Source organism: Balaenoptera physalus (assembly GCF_965194825.1).
Source record: "Balaenoptera physalus genome assembly, chromosome: 1".
NCBI classification, from domain to species: Eukaryota; Metazoa; Chordata; class Mammalia; order Artiodactyla; family Balaenopteridae; genus Balaenoptera; species Balaenoptera physalus.
This window is the reverse complement of record NC_138882.1, coordinates 153,883,267-153,906,760: the sequence shown is the minus strand read 5'-3', so window position 1 is coordinate 153,906,760 and position 23,494 is coordinate 153,883,267. Positions and strand designations below refer to the sequence as shown.

The window sequence follows — 23,494 nt, the reverse complement described above, 5'->3', positions numbered from 1 at the left end:
AATTTTGCACTTGGCACATGGACCAAAGTTCTCTATGTTTATCTATAAGCATATAGTTGGTTATGCAGGTAATCCAAATAATACTTTGTGGTCCTGTTCTATATGAGTATTTTTATGTATATATATGTATATTTAGATATTTCTTACTAACGTTCAGTACTGAATAAATAGATATTTTGAAGAAATACTACCAGTTCACTTCATATTGCTATTTTTAAGATGTTAAATTATGATCTGCTAAAGAAATATAGGCTGATAATTTTTTAGATATAGGTAAGATCCAGGGAAGGATAGAAATTAAAATCTTAGAACTGAAAACATTGATGCAGGTCCTAGTTCCACCTAGGTTATTGTTTCAAATTTTTATCATGAGGCAAATATACATGAAACCACTTAACATCCACAATTAATGTAATCAAATTTGAAATATTAGAAACAGAATTGTGATAGTGCTAAGAGGAAGAACGGACATTTCAAGTTTTAGATAGCCATGTCTGTGGGTTAATTTAATATCAATTACATGATGGGCAGTTTGTTAAATAATCCAAAAGCAAGGACAAAACAAGACCAGTAAAAGATATTTGCCCAATAATTCAAAAGCAGGGCAAACAAGACCAGAAAAAAATTTTTTTTCCCATTATACCACCATAGGAAATATAAACAAATTAATGTGCTTGGTATGGATAATTTTTCAGTTTCCAGTGAAGTGTGCTACTTTTTCACTTGGATAATGCTTTTGAAACACAGCTAGAAAATAACCACTTATTATTTATGGTCATATTTTAAAATTACACATAGGTTTTACTTAAATACAAAATATATATATTCTGTCCAAAAATAGCAAGTTCAACACCATTCTGAAAGGGTGAGTGGATACAGCTGGACATCTGGACTAGACTGAGGGGCTGTTTAATTTGCAGCCCGAGTAGGGCCACAAGGGAGAGAGTACCGAACTGTCTGAATGCTGGCTAATTTGCTTAAGAGTAGTCAAAATGGCTCTGAGGTAGTATAAATTGCCTACAGTTGTTTAAATACACCATGTACCTAATGGAAAAGCAAATAACTTTATACAAAGACAGTTAAAAGAAGGAATATATATATTTTTTGCATCCAGAGGGACATCACAAATGTCATGGGGAAATATTAATGTAGCAATATAAAAGAGAACTGTACATAATAACATCAGCTGAAGATAAATGATTGCTTTCATTTCTTTAAAAGGGCTTATTTATTATGTTTTAAATATTTAAAATGCACAGTTCTTCAAACATATGACTAATATCTGTAAAATATACAACACATACTAATTTATTAATATTCTAATTTTTAAATTTTTCTCAAAAAAGTAATCCAAAATACCTATTGAAAGATCATGCACCATACCCTAAAATCAGCAAATAAAGTTTGAGGCTTAGCAATATAAAAGAATTGTAAAGATCAGTGCTTTCTAAGGAAAATGTTCTGTCTTGAATTATCAAGATAAAGATCTGGGGATTTTCAGCAGCACATTTTGTCTTCTATGAACTAAATATGATTATATTTAGGATCAACATAAGATTTATTTAACATTTCTACAGTAAAGTAATATTTTATATCATCATTTTGAGTTTAAATATATAGGATTTAAACAACAGAACTCTGTATAGACATTGTGAGGTTTCTCCTTACTTAGCAATAGGACAGGCTAAAGAGAAATCATATCAAAACATAAAATTCAGATATAAGATTCAAGTTAAAGAACAACAATGATATTAAATCAACCAACAGAAGAATTGTCTCACATGAAAATCTTCCATTAATTTGGGGAAAAGGAGTGATAGGAAAAAATATTTAAATCCTTTTCCATTAGATTAAAAGATTACTGGTTTCTTATTCAATATTGTTGGAAATAAAATCCTAAATATTTAGGAAAGGGATATGAACATGCTAAAAAGCAAGTGAGTCTCTTGCTTTAGGAAGAGTTTAGGAAGTGTGATAGTAATTGATCTGAGAGGATTCTCCAAAGATATTTTAATATAGGTGTGAATATGTCAGCATATAAAAAGTACTAAATATATTGAATTTTGTCATCATCTAGTAGGCTGTTAAATCATGTGTACACAAAGAAAATAGGAGATACTTTAGTAATTGTCTCTTCTTTTTGGTACTTCTTAATTTATACATATATTAATTCAACTTACATTTCAGTAAAAGGAGAGAGAAAAGAAACACAAAATCAAGCAAGTTAATAAATCAATATCTATTATTTAGTCTCTATATTACCTAACTTAATATTCATAACCCCCTCAGACACTGGGCTTTATTCTCCCATTTTTACAAATAGGAAACTCAGATTTAATGATGTTGAGTAAATTGCCCATGTCACAGTCTGGTAATTTATAGCATAAGGATACAAACTCACTTCTTTTATTACTTCATTATAGCCAGATGGAAAGATCTTTCAGAGAAATTACCACAAATCAGTCAACTCAATAATCACATATTAAGCACCCATCATTATAGTTGCTTAATAGGTTTACAATTTGGGGACTAATTATATCCAAAGCTTTCCACATCTGCAAAATGGGGGTAATAATACCTAATTTGTCATGTTATTGTAAATAATAAATGAAGTATGTGTAAATTTCCTGGTACTCAGCAAGCCTTTAATAAATGGGAACTATTATTATGGGGACTCTAAAGTAACAGAAAATCCATTCTTGACCCCAAAGAGCTTAAAAACTATTTGGGTAGATAAAGTTTACATGTGGCATACATATAACAACTGGAAAGCAAGCAAGGTATAAGCAAGTGTGTGGTAGTATGTGATATAGATTGCACCAAAAGAGCAAACTTATTACCAAACATCTTATTAGACTTAAGATATTGATTTGAATATCCTATAGTGGAAAATTTCCTTTATTGAGAAGAAAAAGGAAAAGCCACCTCAAAATAATTGACTTCTTCTAGCATGTACTCTCTGAAGGTGTCTATATCCGACAAATATAGCAGGTGAACAATGGAAAGTGACTGCATGGACAGAAAATATAAAAAACATACATACAAAGGTATTTTGAAAGGTATCTTTCATTATTTTCGAATAAGTGACTATGATATTCTGACTCAAATGGGAATAGAAAAATACCTAGGAGTTTCATAATCATTACATAATGGGATCCATAATAAGTAGTAGAGGATAGTGAGTGAATGGCTTCAGGGCCAAATAAACTCTATTTCTAACTCTGGTACTTACTATGTACCTCACCTTGGAACAGGCACTTAACCTTTCTAATCCTCATTTCCTCATTTGTAAAATGGGTATAATAATAATTACTTCACATGGTTGTAATAATTAGGAATAATATTTATTAATAAGTCATTTAATACTTTAACATAGAAAACTTGGAAGGCTATATAACAACAGGTTTCCTGAGATTTAGATTTAGTTATATTAATAAGAAAGAAAAGAAAATCCCTCTTAGGTGAACATAACCTTGAGTAACACAGACATTTGTGGATTAAGAATAAAAACTTTGAATTTAGACTTAAAGTCATCACTCCAAGCACCTATGCATGTGACCAATATACAAGTACATTCAGTTTAATAACCACACTTATTAAAAACCCATTATATGTGAGGTATTTTTCCATATGCTGAGTATATGAAGGTAAGACATCATCTCAGCCCTCAAGGAACTAGTGAGAGAAACAAAATACCTTATATGGAGTATAATAGGATATTAGGCATAATGAAGGTACAAAATAAATAATAAATTAGATTTGGAAAGTAATAAGTACCTTTGAGAAACCAAACTCCATTTTCAGAAAGTTAACTCTAGAAGAGTCAAGTAGACTTTCATTTCCAACAAAATGAAGACTAGATTTCCTTTAAAATCTTCCCAAAACAAAACAGATAAACTGATGGATAAAAATTTTTTTAAACATATTTTGGAATTCAGAGTTGCACTGGTAAGAAGGTATGGGAAATTTACAGAGATCAAAAATGAGGGAAAGTGAGTTCTGATGCCAGGTGCTCTGGGGGGCATCCACTGATCTCTAGGGTGTTACTTTGCTGGGGCTGCTATAACAGAGTATCAAAAACTGAGTAGCTTAAACAACAGAAATTTATTGTCTCACACTTTAAAGGCTAGAAGTCTGAAATCAGGTTAGTTTATTCTGAGGGCTGAGGAAAAATCTATTCCATTCCTTTCTCTTAACTTCTTGTAGCCTCAGGCATAACTTGGCTAGTAGATGCTGTTCTCCCTGTGTTTTTGCATTGTCTTTCCTCTTTGTGTGTCTGCCTCTGTGTCCAAATTTCCCCTTTTTATAAGAATACCAGCCATAATGAATTAGGGCCCACCCTAATAATCTCATCTTAACCTGATCATCTGCTAAGACTCTATTTCCAAACCAGAACACATTCACAGGTACTGGAGATTAGGACTTCGACATCTTTTAGGGGGGCAAAATTCAACCAGTAACACCTGGTAACCTAAAGTTTTAGTTTTAAGGAGATTCAAGGAGAGGATAAAAGACAATGCTTAGGGCAATTGTGAGGTGGAAAGACTGACAGAAGGCCCCATTATAAAGCTAGACGCCCCAAAGGGTAATACACTCAAGGAAAACTCAAAGTAAATGTCAAAATATTTTGCCCATTTTTATTGTTTGTTTGTTTGTTTTTACTTTCTTATTATTGAGTTTTGAGAGTCCTTTGTATATTCTGGATACAAGTCTTTTATCAGATATGTGTTTTGTAAATATTGTCTGCTAATCTGTGGCCTGTCTTTTCATTTAACCATGTCTTTTGAAGAGAAGTTTTTAATTTAATGTAGCACAGTTTATCAGTTTTTTTCTTTTCTGGTTCATGCTTTGTGCGATCCAAGAAATCTTTGCCTAAACCAGGGAAATAAAGTTTTTCTCTTAAAAGTTTCATAGTTTCAGAATTTACATTTAGATCTGTGATCTATTTTAAGTTTTTGTATATGGTATGAGGAAAGGGTTAAAGTTTTTTCTTGCATATGTATATCCAGTTATTCCAGGATCATTTGTTGAAAATACTACCCATAACCACTGAATTACCTTGATGTCTTTGTGGAAAAATCAATTGACCATCTATATGTAGGTCTAATTCTGACTTTCTATTCTGTACCATTGATCTATATGTCCATCATTATACAAATATTATAGTCTTGATTATTATAGCTTTATAATAAGTCTCAAAATCAAGTAGTGTGAGTTCTGCAACTGTTCTTTTTCAAATTTAATTTTGATATTCCAGGCCCTTTGATTTCTATATACATTTTCAAATTTTAGAGTTAACATGTCAAATTCTCAAAAAATGATTAGGATTATGTTGAATCTATAGATCGATTTGGGGAAAATTGATATCTCAACAATTTTGAGTCTTTTGACCATGAATATTTCACTACTAATTTAGGTTTAAACATTCTTTCATTAATATTTTGCCACTTTTAGTATACAGTTTTTATACATTTTACCAGACTTGCTCCTAAGTATTTCACATTTTTCATGCTATTTACATTTCAATTTGCAGTTTTTCATTGCAAGCATATAGAAATACAATGACTTTTGTATACTAACATTATATCCTGTAATCTTGCTAAACTCACTAATTATTCTAGTTTCTTTTTTTTGTAGATACTTTTTAATTTTCAACATAGATAACCATGTGTCTGTAAATAAAGACAGGTTAATTTTTTTTTTCCTGTCCAATCTGTATGCCTTTTATTTCTTTTTCTTGCCTTGCTGCAAGGCTATGACCTCCAAAACAATGTTGAATAGGAGTGGAAAGAGTGCACATTCTTGCTTTATTCCTGATCTTAGAGGGAAAGCACTCAGTCTTTCACCATGATGCTAGCTCTAGATTTTTCACAGATGCTTTTTTACCAGTTTAAGGAAGTTTCCTTCTATTCTTAGTTTGCTTACAAAAAATCATAAATGAATGTGGAATTTGTCAAATTTTTCCTACTTTTATTGAGATGATTGTGGTTTTTTTAGCCTGTTTAAAAGGTGAATTACACTGATTTTCAAATATTGAATCAACCTTGCATTCCTAGGAGAAATCTCACTTGGTTTTGACGTATTTTACTTCTTACATATTGCTGGTTTTGATTTACTAATATTTTGTTAAATATTTTTATGTTTCTGTTCATGAATGTTATTGGCTTATAAATTTGTTTCCTCTTGACATCTTGAAATAGATAGAATATTTGTGTCCCCCACCTCCATAAATTCATATGTTGAAACCTAATGCTCAATGTGATGGTAGTAGGAGATGGAGCCTGTGGGAAGTGTTTAGATCATGAGGGTAGACCCCTTATGAACAGGATTAGTGTTCTTTTAAAAGAGACACCCCCAGAGCTCCCTAGTCCCTTTCACCTGTGAACTAGAAAGCAGGCCTTCACCAGACATTGAATCTGCTAGAGCCGTGGTCTTGGACTTCCCAGCCTCCAGAACCCTGAGAAATTTCTGTTGTTGGGAATTCCCCAGCGGTCAAGTGGTTAGGGGACTTTCACTCCCAAGTCAGGTTCAATCCCTGGTCAGGGAACTAAGATTCCACAAGCAGTGCCACGCAGCCAAAAAACAAACAAAAACCAACAACAACAACAACAAATTTCTGTTGTTAATAAACCACCCAGTCTATGGTATTTTGTTATAGCAGCCTGAAGAGATAGATAAGACATATCTTTCTCTGGTTTTGGTACTACGGTAATGCTGACCTCATAAAGTGAGTTGGGAAGCACTCCCTCTTATTCTATATTATGAAAGAATTTATATAGAATTGGTATTATAACTTCCTTAAATATCTGGTAGAATTCACTGATGAAGCCCTCTGGGCCTGGAGTCCTCTTCATGACAAAGTTTTTATCTACAAATTCAAAATTTAAAATAGATACAGGGCTATTCAGGTAATCTGTTATTTAGTAAACTTTGTTACTTTGTGTTTTTCAAGGAATTTGTCCATTTTATTTTTGTTGTTAAATTTGTTGAAAATACGTTGGTCATAATATTGCCTTATTTTTTATGTCTGTAGTATAGGCAGTTACACCCTCTCACATCCCTAATGTTGGCAATTAATATCTTCTCTCTCTTTCATTCATTTATTTTGATCAGTTGAAGATATCATCGTAGTGAACTTTTCAAAGAACCAGCTTTTGACTTCAGTGATTTTCTTTACTGTTTTTCTGCTTTCAGTTTCAGATTTCTGCTCTTACCTTTATTATTTTCTTCTTTCTGCTTGCTTTCAGTTTAATTTTCTCTTATTTTCTTTTTTTATTTGAAGTTTAGTTGACTTACAGTATTGTGTTAGTTTCAGGTGACAGCACAGTGATTTAGTATTTTTACAGATTATACCACATGATAGGTTATATTAAGATAATGGGTATAATTCCCTGCGCTATACAGTATAGCCTTGTTGCTTACCTATTTTATGTATGGTAGTTTATATCTGTTAGTCCCATACTCCTAATCTGTCCCTTCCCCGTTCCCTCTCCCCTTTTGGTAACCAGAAGTTTGTTTTCTATATCTGTGAGTCTGTTTCTGTTTTGCATATACATTCATTTGTATTATTTTTTTAGATTCCACATATAAGTGATATCATACAGTATTTGTCTTTCTCTGTCTAATTTATTTCACTAAACATAATATTCTCTAGGTCCATCCACATTGCTGCAAATGGCAGTATTTAATTCTTTTTTATGGCTGAGTAATATTCCATTTTATATATATACTGTATTTTCTTAAACCAATCATCTGTTGATGAGTGCTTGGGTTGCTTCCATGTCTTGGGTATTGTAAATAGTGCTGCTATGAACATAGGGATGTATGTATCTTTTCAAATTTGCATTTTTATTTTTTCCTGATATATATCCAGGAGTGGAATTGCTGGGTCATATGGTAGTTCTATTTTTAGTTTTTTAAGGAACCTCCATACTGTTTTCCATAGTGGTTGCACCAATTGACATTCCCACCAACAGTATACAAGCATTCCCTTTTTTCTACATCCTCTCCAACATTTGTTATTTGTAGACTTTTTGATGATAGACATTCTGACCAGTGTGATGTGACACCTCACTATAGTTCTGATTTGCATTTCTCTAATAATTAGCAATGTTGAGCGTCTTTTCATGCACCTGCTAACCATCTGTATGTCTTCTTTGGAAAAATGTCTATTCAGGTCTTCTTCCCATTTTTTGATTGGGTTGTTTGTTTTTTTGATATTGAGTTATATGAGCTGTTTGTATATTTTGGATATTAACCCCTTGTTGGTCACATCATTTGCATTATTTGCTCTTGTTTTCATAAAGTGGAAGATTAGATTATTGATTTGAGATATTTCTTATTTTCTGAAAGAAACAGTTGTTTCTCAAATTTCCCTGCATCCAAGAAATTCTGATATGCTCTGTTTTCATTTTCAGTCAATTAAAAATGTTCCTAATTTCCCCTGTGACTTTCTCTTTGATCCATGGGCTATTTCCACTATGGCCAGAAAATATACTTTGTATTGTTTCAGTTGAGATCAAATACATAGGTCATATCAACAAATGTAAGTGGGCTTGATTCACCTATTAAAAGAAAAAGATTTTCCGATTTCAGGACAAAAGTCAACTATGCTTTATTTAAGATACATACCTAAAGTTAAGTGAACCAGAAAGCCTAAACATAAAGGGATGGGCAAATATACACCAGGCAAATACAAATAGTAAGAAAGTTTATGATCCTAACATCAGACAAAGGAGAATTCATGCCAAAAACATTAAATGAGACAAAGAAGGAAACTTTAATAATTACTAAAGACTACAATGCACAATGAAGTTTAAAAAGTTATGAATTATATGAACCAAATAAGACAGCAACTTCATAAATAACTTACTGCCAGCTGCAAGGCGGGGTGGGTCTCTGCAGTTCTGGCGGTGGTTTCACTAGCCCTGTTCTCTACCAGCCCCACCTACTGTGCGCATGTGGGAGCATTTTAAATGTAAAACCCCTTCCAGCGTTGTAGAGGCCATGTCTGTGCTGGTCTTACTGACATACAATTATCACAAATAAATACTTTCATAGTAAGAAGAACAGAAAAAAGAACTTACCATCACAAATAAGTACCTATAAGAGGTGCAAGGAGAAATAGACAAAAATGCACTAACATATGATTCTTAATCCAACACATGTCAATTTTAATAAAAGAAGTAAAAATTAAAAAGTCCTAAACAACATAAAAAATATGGTAGCCCTAATGCATATATCAAACTTTACACTCTGATAATAGAAAATATACCTGCTTCTCAAGTGCACATGAAGCATTTATGAAAATTAGTCATACAGTGAGCAAAAAAAAAAAAAAAAAAAAACCTCAACAAATACTATAAAGTAGATATATTACAAACAAGAATCTCTTGTTCCAATTTAAGAAAACTAAAAATCAATAGTAAAATATTTTCTAAAAAAAGCTTCTTCCAAGTACATATATTATAACTCTCTAGCAAACAGCTCTTGGCTGAAAAGGAAAATACAAATGAAAATCCCAGAATTTCTCAAAAAATATCAATAATGTCTAGATGTCAGAATCTCAGTCACATAATTAAAGTAGTGGTCAGAGGAAAACATCCTTAAACACTTATATCAATAAAAATGAATATATTTACATGAATTAATTTTTCAACTCAAGTACCTAGAAAAAGAAACTAAATCAAATGAAATCAGAGGGAGGATATAATAAATGTAAAAGCAAATATTACTGAGGTAGAACACAGAGAAACTATATAATAAATAAATTAAATTTTCTGCTTCTTTGGAGAAAGTCAATAAAATAGAAAAACCACTAGCTTACCTAATCATGTAGGAGAAAGCACACATATACAAAGTAAGAAATGACAAATGGGAAATAAACATTGATATAGAGAGTATCAAAACAAAAAATGAAAAACTATTTTGCACAATTCTATGCAAACATATTTGAGTGTAGTTAAAAATACATAATTGCTAGTAAAATAAAATTTACTCACATTGACCTCAATGTAGACAAAAAGCTTAAATAGGCCAATTTCCATAGAAAAAAAAAGAGAAAATTACCAAAGAAGTATCTCCCAAAAAAGTATCAAGTCATATGTCTGACAGGCAAATTCTTCCAACCTCTCAAACACAAATAATGACAAGCTTACTTAAATTATTCCAGAACATAATAAAAGAAGGAAAATTTTTAAATGTTAAACTTGATAAAGATAGGAGCAAAGAAAAATACTGTGGTAGGTTGAGTTATAAGACCAATTACTCACTGCTCCCTGTATCTATATCCTTTGCCAGGTAAATTTGCTATTCATCTCACAAGAGGCAGACTGTACTTTCCAGCCCCTTGTATTTTGGCTGTCATAAGATTTGTGACTAATAGGCTAATAGGATTATATGAGTTAGCTTTTGCTAGTTAACCAACCACCCAAAAACTTAGTGGCTTAAAACAATTAGATTTATTATTTAACATGGTTCTGTGGATTGACTATAGGGTTCTTCTCATCTGGGCCAGTCACATAAGGCTGGAGAGTCTAGGATGGTCTTTAAACATCTGAAAAGATGTTCAACTTCATTCAAAATTAGATAAATGCAAAGTAAAAGTATAATTCTCACTGATAAATTTAGTAGAAAAAATTTTAATTTGGTAAAAATTGTACAGTGCATTCTGTTGGTGAGGCTATGGGGAAACAGGCACTCTATTCATTGCTGGTGGGAATAAAATAATGGTACAAATTCTATGAAGTGAATTTGGCAACACGTAACAAAAGTACATATATGTTTGTGTTTTAACCCTAGAATCTTAATTGTAGGAATTTAACCTGAAACTACACCTTCAAAATAGGAAGAATATATGTAAAGTATTTCATTATGTGTGTTTGTAATAGCATTACAAACAAACATTATTTGTAATAGCAAAATATTGTTACTATCCTAAATGTTCATCCACAAGAGGCTAGTTAGAATAAACTGTAGCACATTTACACAATAGAGAATTATGCAGCCATTTGAAAGTTAGGAAGAGTCGTATAAACTTATTTGGAGTGATGAATGGATAAACAAAATATGATATATTCATAAAATGGAATATTTTCAGACATAAAAAGGAATGAAGTACTGATACATGGTACAACATGGATGAACCTTGAAAACATTATGCTAAGTGAAAGGACCCAGACATAAAAGACTACGTATTGTATGATTCCATTCATATAATATGTCCAGAATAGGCTATATACACAGAAAGTAGACTAATTCTTGTCAGGGGCTATTGGAGGGGGAAATAGGGAATGATATCACAGGGTACAAAGTTCCTTTTAGGAGTGATAAAAATGTTCTTGAACTAAATAGTGGTGATTGCTACACAACTTGCAAATATGCCAAAATCACTGAATTGTTCACTTTATTAAAAGGGTGAATTTTATGGTATATGAATTATATATAAAATCTTTTTTGAAAAGAGAAAGAGGGAGGCAAAACAAAAACCAAACAACAAAATACACCAAACCCAGACATGTGTCTACTGCCCTTTACTTGATATAAAGATGATGATGAGTCCAAGTAGGACATGTTCTTTAGGTAGCTCCTTCTTGGAGTGCTAAGAAGAGGCCATTTCCTTATTTATTTCCCTCCATGAGAATGGGGAAATGTATTTCTTTTGGTCACCTTACTATCCCCAATTCCTACCATGGTGCCTAGCACATGGTAGACACCCAGTAAATATGTGTTGAATGAAAAAGGAAAGTAGAATGAAGGGGAGAATTAAGAAATGCTATTTTGTAACCACCAGTGTAATAATACTTAGTTAGAAATCATTGTATGAAAGTTTGCTGGGTAACAAGATACTTATGAAACCGAGCAGGACCCTGTGAGGCTCCTGGGCATGGAAGCCTTTCCATGTCCCCTGTTTCTTATAGGGAATAGACTCCAGCCTTCATGACCTTCCTTGAATTCCAAAGGGCATACTCGAACAGTTGCTAATCAAGGAATAGAGGGGATGCGGAGACAAGGGAGGAGTAGCCAAGAAACAATGGTACAGACTTGGGGCAGGGTCCTGGTTCCACCTCAGGGGATACATATAACAATATCTTTGAGCTCTTTACAGAACTAAAACCCCCAACAAATGGAAGATGCTAGCATTCTTCATTCCAGAGAAGACCATGTGAGGTCAGATTAAAGGAACCAGAGAAGCTCATCAAGAGACTACCTGAGACCAGATTAAAGGAGTGCAGGCCCTGCACACACCCTAATCCTTATCAGCAACCCCACCCTTGAACTATTGCTATAAAACTCCTCACCAAATCCTGCTGGGTGTGGGACACACAGTTTTTCAGGGGAGGAGTCTGCTGTGTCCCCCTTTGCCTGGCAAAGCAATAAAGCTATTCTTCTCTACTTCACCCAAAACTCTGTCTCCAAGGTTCAACTCGGCACCGGTGCACAGAGGCCGACTTTTCAGCATCATTTACATGAACTTAAAGTATCACCCTTAAGATTACTTATTAATCCTAAAGGGGAAAACATATTATTACAATGGAGAGATCTTTTGAACATCACTTTAGTCAAGTGATCAAACTTAGCATGAGTGTAATGGAATGAATTGACATTAAGTACCTCCTGATATGATACAGTGGGAAGAACACAATTTTACTCATGAAATTTCTTGCCAAGAATGTTTAGCCTGAGTCTAATTTTGAAAGCAATCAGACAAAAACAGATTGTGAGATATTCTATGAGACAATTGGCTAGACCTTTTAAAAATATCAATATTATCAAAGAAAAAAGCAGACAGGACTGTTACAGATTAAAAGTGATTAAAGAGATGACACATGCAGCAACAATGCATGGTCTTAACTTGGATCCTTGATTGAATAAAAGACAACTTTAAAGGACATTTTTGGACAACTAGGAAAATTTTAATGTGGACTGTATAATGGACAAGATTAACATATCAATGTTACATTTCCTGGGTGAGATAATGGCATTGTGATTAGGAGAATATCTTTGTTAGAGGATACCAAAAGCTGGTTCTTTGAAAAGGTTAAAAATATTTATAAACCTTTTAGCTAGGTTGATCAAGAAATAGCAAATACAAAAATTAATCACTACGGATTTTTAAAGGATAAAAGAAAAATTATGAACAAATTTATCTTAATAAATTCAACAACCTGAAAGAAAAAGACACATTTCTTCTTGAAGAAAACAGATAAATAAATTAACAAAATTGAATCAAGAAGAAATAAAAATTTGATGAGTTGAATAGCCTTTTAGCTATTAAAGAAATTGAATTCTTAGTTTAAAACATTTATTCAGGGACTTCCCTGGTGGTCCAGTAGTTAAGAATCCATCTTGCAATGCAGGGGACACTGGTTCGATCCCCACTTGGGGAATTAAGATCCCACATGCTGTGGGGCAACTAAGCCCGTGTGCCACACAAGTAGAGAGCCTGTGTGCAGCAACTACAGAGCCCACACGCTCTGGAGCCTGCATGCCACAACTAGAGAGAGAGAAGCCCGTGCACCACAACTAGAGAGAAGCCTATGCACTGCAATGAAGAGCCCGCACACTGCAACAAAAGATCCCGTGTGCTGCAACTAAGACCCAACACTGCCAAAAGAAATTTTAAAAAAATTTATGCAAGGGAAACTCCTGGCACAAATGACCTCACTGCTTTGACTTCATCAAACTATTAAGGAAGAACCAAGGCTAACCTTACACAAACTCTTCCAGAAAATAGAAGAAGTAGAAATACTTTACAATTCATTTTATGACATCAGCATTACCCTGATACCAAAACTGGGTATCAGAAGAAAATAAAACTATAGAATATCTCTCATAAACATGGATAAAACACTTCTTAACAAAATATTAGCAGGTAGAATTCAGCAATATATAATATAGCTTGAGAAAGTAAAGTTTAGCCCAGAAATACAAGGTTGGTTTAACATTCAAAGGTCAATCAATTTAATTCACTGTGTTAGCAGAATTCAGGAGAAAACTCATATAATCATCTCAATAGATGTAGAAAAAGCATTTGCGGAACTCAATATCCATGCATGATAAAAAGTAAAAAATAGTAATAAAATGGGACTTCTTTAACCTCAACAGGTCATCTATGCAAAAATTACAACTAACCTCATATTTAATTATTAGTCTGAATGTTTTCCCCCATCAGATCAAGAACACGGCAAGGATGCACTCTCTCACTGCTTCTATTCAATGTTGTATTGGTTATCCTAACAAGTGAAATAGGTAAGAAAAAGAAATAAAAGGCACAGACATTAGAAAAGTAGTTACTTATTAATAACACAAATTACTTACTGATAAACTTAACAAAATGTGTGCACAAGCTATACATTTAAAACCACAAATATTGCCAATAAAATTTAAAAATAAATGGAGAGATATAATAGGCTCATGGATTGGAAAACTCAATACCACTAAGATGTTAATCTTCTCAAACTGATTAATGCATTCAACAGACTCACATTCAAATGCCTAGAGGATACTTTTTGTTAGAAATTGGCAACCTGATTCTACAATTTGTATGAAAATGCAAAGTTCCTAGAAGAGTCAAAATAATTTTGAAGAGAAAAATAAAGTTGGAGGACTAACTCTACCTGATTTCAAGATGTACCATAAAACTTCACAAATATTTTACACAGCACAGGAAACCATAAACAAAACAAAAAGATAACATACAGACTAGGAGAAAATATTTGCAAATGATGCAACCAACAAGGGCTTAATTTCCAAAATATTCAAACAGCTCATACAACTCAATAACAAAAAACATACAATCCAATAAAAAAATGAGCAGAAGACTTAAATAGACATTTCTTCAAAGAAGGCATACAGATGGCCAATAGGCACATGAAAAGATGCTCAACATCACTAATTATTAGAGAAATACAAATCAAAACTACAATGAGGTACCACCTCACACTGGTCAGAATGACCATCATCAAAAAGTCTACAAATAACAAATGCTGGAGAGGGTGTGGAGAAAAGGAAATCCTCATATACTGTTTGTGGGAATGTAAATTGGTGCAGCCACTATGGAGAACAGTTGGAGGTTACCCAAAAAACTAAAAATAGGTACTTGGTTAAGTCTCCATGTTTCCATGTCAGGGGGCACGGGTTCGATCCCTGGTTGGGGAACTAAGATCCCACATGCCACGTGGCGTGGCCAAAAAAAAAAAAAGAAACAACTAAAAATAAAGTTGCCATATGATCCAGCAATCCCACTCTTGGGCATATATCTGGACAAAACTATAATCTGAAAACATACATGCACCCCTATGTTCATAGCAGCACTATTTACAATAGCCAAGACATGGAAACAACCTAAATGTCCATCGACAGATGAATGGATAAAGAGGATGTGATATATATATAATGGAATATTATTCAACCATAAAAAAGAATGAAATAATGCCATTTGCAGCTACATGGATGGACCTAGAGATTATCATACTAAGGGAAGTAAGTCAGAAAGAGAAAAACAAATATCATATGATATCACTTATATGTGGAATCTAAAATATGACACAAATGAACATATCTATGAAACAGAAACAGACTCACAGACATAGGGAACAGATTTATGGTTGCCAAGGGGAAAGGTGGGGGTGGTTTGATTGGGAGCTTGGAACTAGCAGATGCAAACTATTATATATAGAATAGATAAAAAACAAAGTCCTATTGTATAGCAAAGGGAACTATATTCAATATCCTGTAATAAGCCATAATGGAAAAGAATATGAAAAGGAATATATGTATATATGTATAACTGAATCACTTTTCTGTGCACCAAAAACTAACACAACGTTGTAAATCAACTATACTTTAATTAAAAAACAACCATAATGGAAAATAATTTTTTTAAAAACTTCAGAAATAAAAGATATACAAATTGGAAAGGAAGAAGTAAAATTATCGCTGTCTGCAGATGATATGATATTATATGTAGATAACACTAAAAATTCTACACACACACACACTTTAGAGCTAATAAATCAGTTCAGCAGTGTAGCAAAGTTGCAGGATACAAAATTAACATACAAAAACCAGTTGCATTTTCATACACTATCAATGAACAATTCAAAAAGGAAATCAAAATAATAATTCCACTTACAATAGCATCAAAAAAGAATAAGATACTTAGGAATAAATTTAACTGGTCTTATACATTGAAAAGCAGAAAACACCACTGAAAGGAATTTAAAAAGAAAGGAATTAAAGAAGGCATAAATAAATGGAAAGACACCCTATATTCATAGGTTGGAAGACTTAATATTGTTAAGATGACAATACTACCCAGAGTAATGTACCAATTCGATGCAATCGCTATCAAAATCCCAACTACATTTTTTTTTTTCAGAAATAGAAAAACTCATTCTAAAATCCATATGGAATCTCAGGGGACTCCAAATAGCCCAAATAACCTTGAAAAATAAGAATGAAGCTGGAAGACTCACACTTCCTTATTTTAAAACTTACTACAAAGCTACTGTAATCAAAACAGTGTGGTACTGGCATGAGGATGGACATAAAAACCAATGGAATAGAATAAAGAGTCCCCCCAACCGGCAAAAAAAAAAAAAAAAAAAAAAGAGCCCAGAACTCTATTCTCACATATATGGTCAAATGATTTCAATAATGCTGCCAAGATCGTTAAATGAAAGAACAGTTTTTTCAACAAATTTTACTAGGAAAACTGTATATCCACATGCAAAAGAATTAATTTGGAGCATTACCCTACACCACATACAAAAATTAACTCAAAATGAATCAAAGACCCAAATGTAAGAGCTAAAACCATAAAACTCCTAAAATAAAACATAGAGCGAAAGCTTCATGACATTGGTTTTGGCAGTGATTTATTTGATACAACATCAAAAGCACAGGCAATAAAAGGAAAAATAAATCGAACTTCATCAAAATTAAAAACTTTTGTGAACCAAAGGACTCTTATCAAGAGAACGAAGACACAACCCACAGAGGAGAAAATATTTCCAAATCATATATCCAGAATTAATTGATAAGGGATTAATATTCAGAATATATAAAGAACTCCTACAACTCAACAACAACAACAACAAATCCAACTTAAAAATGGGCATAAGGGACCTACCTGGTGGTCTAATGGTTAAGAATCTCCCTTCCAGTGCAGGGGACATGGGTTCAATCCCTGGTTGGGGAACTAAGATCCTACATGCTGCGGGACAACTAAGCCCACACACTTTAGAGCCCGCATGCCACAATTACTGAGCATGCATACTCTGGAGCCTGCGCACCACAACTAGAGAGCCCACATGCCATAACAAAAGATCCTACATGCCGCAACAAAGATCCCAAGTGCTGCAACTAAGACCCGATGTAGCCAAATAAATAAATAAATAATTTTAAAAATAAAAAATAAAAATGGGCATAGGACTCAAATAGACATTTCTCCAAAGAAGAAATACAAATGGCCAATAAGCACATGAAATGATGCTCAACATCACTGATCATTAGGGAAATGCAAATCAAAACCATGATGAAACGTCACTTCGCACCCATTAGGATGGCTATTATTTTTTTTTAAAAAAGGAAAATGACTAGTGTTGGTGAGGACATGGACAAATTGGAACTTTCATGCATTGTCGGTGGGAATGTAAAATGGTGCAGGTGCTGTGGAAAACAGTTTTCATGGTTCCTCAAAAAGTTAAACAGAGAATTACCAGATGACCCAGCAATTCTACTACCAGGTATACACCCAAAACAATTAAAAGCAGAGACTCAAACAGATACTTGTACCATGTTCACAGTAGCATTGTTTACACTAGCCAGAAGCCACAACCCTTGTCCATCAACAGTTAAATGGATAAACAGAATGTGGTACATACATACAACAGAATATTATTCAGCCTTAAAAAGGAAAGAAATTCTAATACATGTTACAACAAGAATGAACCTCAAAAACAATATAAGTGAAGTCATCCAGGCACAAAATGATAAATATTGTGTGATTCCACTTATATGAGGTACTTAGCATAGGCAAGTTCATAGAGACAGAAAGTGGAATAGTGGTTACTAGGGGCTGGAGGGAGAAGGGGATGCGGAATTATTGTTTAATAGGTACAGAGTTACTGGAAATGGATAGTGGTGATAGCTGCACAACATTGTGAATGTAACTTAATTCCACTAAATTGTACTTATAAAAATATTTAAATGGTAATTTTTATTGTATATATTTTACAATAAAAGAACAATTAAAAAATTCACTAATCAAAAAATTGTGACCTTGGTGTAAGGACAGATATATAAATCAATGAATCAGAATCGAATCTGCAGAAATACTCCTATGCAATTATGGCCAAATGATTTTCAACATACCAAGATAATTCAAAGGAGTAAGTTTAATATTTCTAACAAATGATATTTAAATGGGAAAAATTAATCTTGACCCTTATAGCATACACAAAAGCTCAAAATGGATTTTAGGGAAATATATGCAAATCATATATTTGATAATGGACTTGTATCCAGAATATATAAAGAATTTTTACAACTCAGTAATAAAAAGACAAATGACCTAATTTAAAAATGGGCATAAGTATTTTAATAGATATTTCTCTAAAGAAGATATGCTAATGGTTAGTAAGCACATGAAAAGATGCTCAATATCATTAGCAAATCAAAGTCACAGGGAGATACCACTTCACATACAGTAGGATGCTACAATCTAAAAGACTATGGTAAGTGTTGACAAGGATGTGGAGAAATTGAAATCCCCATTCACTGCTGGTAAGAATGTTAAATAGTAGAGCCACTTTAGAAAACAGTTTGGCAGTTCCTCAAATTGTTAAACATAGAGTTACCATATGATCCAGAAACTCTGCTTGCAGTGTGTGTGTGTGTGTGTGTGTGTGTGTGTGTATATATATATATATATATATATATATATATATATATATATCAAAGAAAAGTGAAAACATATGTTCACAAAAATTATGTACACAAATGTTCATAGTAGCATTATTCATAATAGCCAAAATAGTGGATACAACTCACATGTTCATTAACCAACGAGTGAATAAACAAAATATGGTATATCCTTACAATAAGCAGAAGTTTTAAATTTTGATGAAGCCCTTTTATTATTTTTTTCTGTCATGGTTTTCAGGGTCCTCTCTGCAAAAACTTTGCTTAATTCATGATCATGAAGACTTTCTCTTTTTTCTTCTTCTAATAGATTTAGCTCTTATATTTAAATCTGTTATCCAATATATCAGTGGTTGACAGATGGGTATTGAAGTCTCCAGCTATAATTGTGGATTTGTCCTTTCAGTTCTATCAGTTTTTACTTCACATGTTTTTCAGATCTGTTGTTTGGTGCATATGTATTTAGGATTATTGTGTCTTCTTGGTGGATTGATCATTATATAATGCATTTATCTGTCTCTGGTAATTGTCTTTGCTCTAAACTGTACTTTATCGATATTAATATAGCCATTGCTACTCTCTTTTAATTCATGTTTGTATGATGTCTCTTTCTCCATTCTTTTACTGTCAACCTGCCTAGAGCATTATATTTGAAGTTTCTTTTAGACAGCAATATAGTTGGGTTTTGTTTTTAAATTCACTCTGCCAATCTCTGTCTACTAATTGGGTTTTTTTAAAAATATAAATCTATTTATTTATTTTTGGCTGCATTGGGTCTTTGTTGCTGCGTACGGGCTTTCTCTAGTTGCAGTGAGCAGGGGCTACTCTTTGTTGCAGTGTGCAGGCTTCTCATTGCGGTAGCTTCTCTTGTTGCAGAGCATGGGCTCTAGGCATGTGAGCTTCAGTAGTTGTGGCTCATGGGCTTAGTTGCTCCAAGGCATGTGGGATCTTCCTGGACCAGGGCTCGAACCCATGTCACCTGCATTGGCAGGCAGACTCTTAACCTCTGCACAGGCAGGGAAGTCCGTACTAATTGGTATTTAGGCCATTTACATTTAAGGTAATTGTTGATCTGTTAAGTTGCCATTTTATTTTTTATCTTCTGTTTGTTCTCTCTGTTTTTCATTTTTCTGTTTTTCTTTCCTGCCTTCCTTTGTGTTATTTGAAATTTTTAGAATTCCATTTTGATTTATCTATAGTAGTTTTTTTTTTTTTTTGACAGATGTGAAAAGTTTTCATTTTCTGCATAGAACATTATTTGTGGATTCTATCAAGCAATCTCTATACTATACCCTACTAGGAGAGCAAGTCTCTTTTAGAGGATACATACCCTCACGCAGCACGCCTGGGAAAGAGCCAATCTTTGGTTCTCACTTCCTTTTCCTTTTCTCTCTTCCTCTTCCCCCTCATGCACTCAGAAGAGCCCCTTCCTTAAACCCTAACTCCTTTTTTAAGCAGTCTCTGAAACCAACGACTTCAAGCGTGTTTTGTCCTCTTTATAAAATTGCTAGCATTTGCTGGGACTTCTCTGTCTCTTCATAGAGAGTCCTCCAGTTTTTTCCCAGATGGCTCTTTTTATTAATTGTTTTGTGTTAGGGGCAAGTCAGTTCGCTGGGGATAGGAAAATGCTGAAAAACACAGCAAATAAGACGCAAGCTAAATAAGCTGCAATTGCTATCCAAAACCTTGGATCTTTCAGCAGTGCCTTATCAAAGCAGCTGAACACGGTATAACCAATGGACATTCCAGCAAATCCACCTGCAATGTGAGCTGCAAAAGACACCGGGGACCCATTTTCAGGGACAAAGAACCTTCTGTAGAGAGCAAATCCCATGTCCGACACAATTATAAGGACGATGATGAGTAGTCTGATAATTCCAAAGGCAGGAATCATTTCTTGAAAATTCACTAGAACATTCATAAGATAGCCTCCCATCAGAGCATAGTCTCCTCCTGAGCACCCACAAGAGATTTGAGTGGGTCAAAGATGGAGCTGGCAAGAGATCCTCAGCGATGCTGATGGAGATGATGAACACAGGGGTGGGAGGCAGTTAGCTCTTTCCAGGTATGTTCTTTGCACTGGTTCAGGAAGCATCCATTTTGAGACAATCCTGTGGACCTTTTTAGGCTTGAAGGGATCTTTACCTGCCCTGTCCTCTCTCATTGTCTCCTCTTCCAGCATTTCTTTCATCTCTCTATCCCTATTCAGATTCACATCCTCCCCCATCTCCAAATTATGAGCAGCAGCCATTGTCCTGGGTCCACCCTCCACACTGCTTTAGAAGGAGCCCATGCAAGTAGAAGTCTGAAGCTTAAGCTTTATTAGTTTCACAAGTAATCCAGCCAAAACAATCCTGCTAGTGTTGCAGGGTCTCCCTCAGAAGCGTGGGGGGGGGGGGCTGCAGCTGTGTCTCACCGCGAGGACAAGGACACCGGCAGCAGAAGCTCTGGGAAGCACTCCCCGGTGTGAGCCCTCCCAGAGTCCGCCCCCAGCCCCACCAAAGAGCCCGGGCAGGCTCCAGTGCCGGGTCGCCTCAGCTATCTATAGTAGTTTTGACTGCGTCTCTTTGTACAGTTTTTTTAGGGATTGCTCTAGGTATACCTCATGCATATGTAACTTATCATGGTCTACTTGATGTCATCTTATGAGTTGAGGGGAGTACCTTCCTTTGTGTTTCTTTACACTCCCCTTTTTATAATATAATTGTTTAAAATATTTCCTCTACAGATATTTATAACCACATCAGTGTAACAATTTTTGTTTCAGCTGTCAAACATGTTTTAGAAACCTCAAAAAAGAAGGAAAATTTATTCTATTTAACCATATATTGCTTACTATATTGTTTCATCCTTTCTGATGCTCCGAGGTTGTTTCTTTTAGTTTCTTCCATTCTGTTTAGAGAATTTCCTTTAACGATTCTTTTAGTGTAGGTCTGCTGATAGCAATTTTTTAGCTTTCCTACTTCTGAGAATGTCTTGATTTTCCCTTCATTTCTTAAGGCCATTTTTGCTGGATATAGGATTTTGGATTCAGAGTTCTTATCTTTGGCATTTGAAAAGTGTTGTACCACTTCTTTCTGGCCTCCGTGGCTTTTCATGAGAAATCCATTGTCATTTGAATTGTTTTTCTCTGATAGGTAAGGTGTTGTTTCTCTCTTTCCTTGCTTTCAAGATTTTTAATATGTCTTTAGTTTTCAAAATTTTAACTATGATGTGTTTTGGTTTGGATTTCTTTAGGTTTACTCAGATACTTGAATATGTAGGTTTATGTTTTTTGCCGCATTTGGTAAGTTTTAAGCAATTATTTCTTCAAGTATTTTTTCAGCTATGTCTTCTTTCTCTTTTCTTTCTGGGACTCTAATGACATAAATATTAGATCTTTTGTTATAGTCCCACATATTCCTGAGGCTCTGTTCATTTTTTTAAGTCTATTTTCTCTTTGTTGTTCAGACTGAGTAATTTCTATTGTTCTATCTTGCAGTTCACTGAGTCTTTCTTCTGATCCCTCTTCTGCCGTTGAACCCATCCATTGAGTTTTTTTTTTTTTAACATCTTTATTGGAGTATAATTGCTTTACAATGGTGTGTTAGTTTCTGCTGTATAACAAAGTGAATCAGCTATACATATACATATATCCCCATATCCCCTCCATTTTGAGTCTCCCTCCCACCCTCCCTATCCCACCCCTCTAGGTGGTCACAAAGCACCGAGCTGATCTCCCTGTGCTATGCATCTGCTTCCCACTAGCTATCTATTTTACATTTGGTAGTGTATATATGTCAATGCCGCTTTCTCACTTCATCCCAGCTTACTCTTCCCCCTCCCCATGTCCTCAAGTCCATTCTCTATGTCTGCGTCTTTATTCCTGTCCTTCTCCTAGGTTCTTCAGAACCATTTTTTTTTTTTTTTTAGATTCCATATATATGTGTTAGCATATGGTGTTTGTTTTTCTCTTTCTGACTTACTTCACTCAGTATGACAGACTCTAGGTCCATCCACCTCATACAAATAACTCAATTTTGTTTCTATTTATGGCTGAGTAATATTCCATTGTATATATGTGCCACATCTTCTCTATCCATTCATCTGTTGATGGACCCTTAAGATGCTTTCATGTCCTGGCTATTGTAAATAGAGCTGCAATGAACATTGTGGTACATGACTCTTTTTGAATTATGGTTTTCTAAGGGTATATGTCCAGTAGTGGGATGGCTGGGTCATATGGTAGTTCTATTTTTAGTTTTTTAAGGAACCTCCATACTGTTCTCCATGGTGGCAATTTAAGTCCTTTTGAGAATGCCATCCATTTAGTGCAAGGACTTTGATTAATATCAACGATTTCAGCATGGATTCTGAATGAAGGTTGATGTTAGAAATATTCAGATTCCGGTTAACTGTTGACTTGTTTGCGTAAATGCTTTGAAGGGCTAGCTGCTTATCTTCTAGAGCACCATTCTTGTCTCCTCCTTTATTCTCCATCTCAACATTGTTATTATTTCCATAATAACTTTTATCTAAAATTTAATTTTTTTTTACTTGCTTATTTACAATCTTCTCTGGTAAACTG

At 34.1% G+C, this 23,494-nt stretch overlaps 1 protein-coding gene and 1 pseudogene across 3 annotated transcripts in view; one reads left to right on the top strand and one right to left on the bottom strand.

The window, feature by feature from the left end:
• LOC309645526 (uncharacterized protein C1orf185 homolog) overlaps positions 1 to 23,494 on the top strand; it is a 247,587-nt gene that overhangs the window by 6,407 nt on the left and 217,686 nt on the right. The gene's annotated exons all lie outside the window — the stretch shown is intronic.
• Positions 7,531 to 23,248, bottom strand: LOC309657292 (rhomboid-related protein 2 pseudogene; annotated as a pseudogene). Its single transcript has 2 exons — positions 20,960 to 23,248; positions 7,531 to 20,928 (listed from the first exon to the last, which is right to left on the bottom strand). The product of its transcript is annotated as a rhomboid-related protein 2 pseudogene (transcript).